A 1,540-nucleotide genomic window follows, 5' to 3' on the forward strand; every position below is an offset into this window, starting at 1 on the left:
GATTTCTCGTTTTCTGTCTCTATGTCTCTCTCTGTCTGTCTGGCCAGCGCACGTGCCCTATAGTGAAAATCTCTCCCAAAAAAAAAAATTCTTTTAAAGTAAATAAATAAATAAACTTAGAGAAAAAATAATTTGGGGCCAACTGGTGGGATGGTTAAGGCAGCTGGATCTCACATGACTGGCTATGTAGTTCAAGTCCCAGAATCCAGCAGCTTGAAAAACATGCTCAATGGGACCAGCAAGCAGTTGATGTAATGGCTATGTCACTGGACTCCCATGTAGTAGACCACCATTTGAGTACTGGTCCTGGTGGCTTAAACTCATGCCAGGCACATGTGTGCATGTGCCTAAGATCCTGAGAGGAGAATGGAGGAGAAGGGATTGAGGCTTTGCCATCTCCCCTGGGGGGTGATTTCTTGCTTTCTGTCTCTCTGTCTCTCTGTCTTTCTGGAGAGCACATGCACCCTATAGTAAAAACCTCTCCAAAAAAAAAAAGGAAAAGAAAAACATGCTGGATGCATGTGCGTGCTATGCCCAAAATCCTGAGAGGAGATTGGAGAAGGGACTGTAGCATGGCGATCCCCTTGGGGGTGCTTTCCCTCTCTGCCTCTCTCCAGCAAGCGCATGTTCCCTGTAGCAAAACTGAAAAAAGGAAACAATGCGGGGACCAGCAGGTGGTCTGGTGGTTAAGGTGCTGGACATTCCTACATGGCTGACCACGATTTGAGTCCAGACCTGATGGCTTGCTTTCTCACTTTCCCTCTCTATATATATATTTCTCTCTGGTCAAATGAAAATTAATAATGAATAAATTAAATTAAATAATTTTTTTCAAAGAATTATTTTATTTAACTTTTTTTACTTATTTTAACTAGACCAGAAAGGGACAGAATGAGAGAGCGACAAAGTGAGAAAGTAAGTCACCAGGTCTGGGACTCGAACCGTGGTCAACCATGTGGGAGTCCAATGCTATTTACCACCAATGCACCTGCTGGCCCCTAAATTAAATAATCAAAAAAAAAAAAATAAAACAATGAATCCTTTTTTTTTTTTGAGAAGTTTTAGCTATAGGGTGCGTGTGCTCGCCAGACAGACAGAGACAGAGAGACAGAAAGCAAGAAATCACCCCCCAGGGGGGATGGTCACGCCGCAATCCCTTCCCCTCCATTCTCCTCTTGGGATCTTGGGCACGCACGCACACGTGCCTGGCGTGTTTTAAGCCACCGGGTCCGGGACGCGAACCACGGTCGACTACGTGGGAGTCCAGCGACATAGCCATTACGCTAACTGCTGGTTCTCTAATTTTTTTTTTTTAAGAGCTATCTTATTTGGGGCAGGTAGGTGGCTTGGTGGTTAAGGGTGCTAGACTCCCACATGGCTAACCATGGTTAGAGTCCCAGATCTGGTGGCTTGCTTTCTCACTTTTCCTCTCTCTAGCTCTGTCCCTCTCTGGTCAAATTAAAATAAATAATAATAATAAAAAATAGCATTAAAATTTCTTTTTTAATTTTCATTTTTTTGTAGAGGTTTTTTTTCCCTA

This window comes from Tupaia chinensis, unplaced genomic scaffold (assembly GCF_000334495.1).
Source record: "Tupaia chinensis unplaced genomic scaffold, TupChi_1.0 Scaffold000484_1, whole genome shotgun sequence".
Classification (NCBI taxonomy): Eukaryota; Metazoa; Chordata; class Mammalia; order Scandentia; family Tupaiidae; genus Tupaia; species Tupaia belangeri.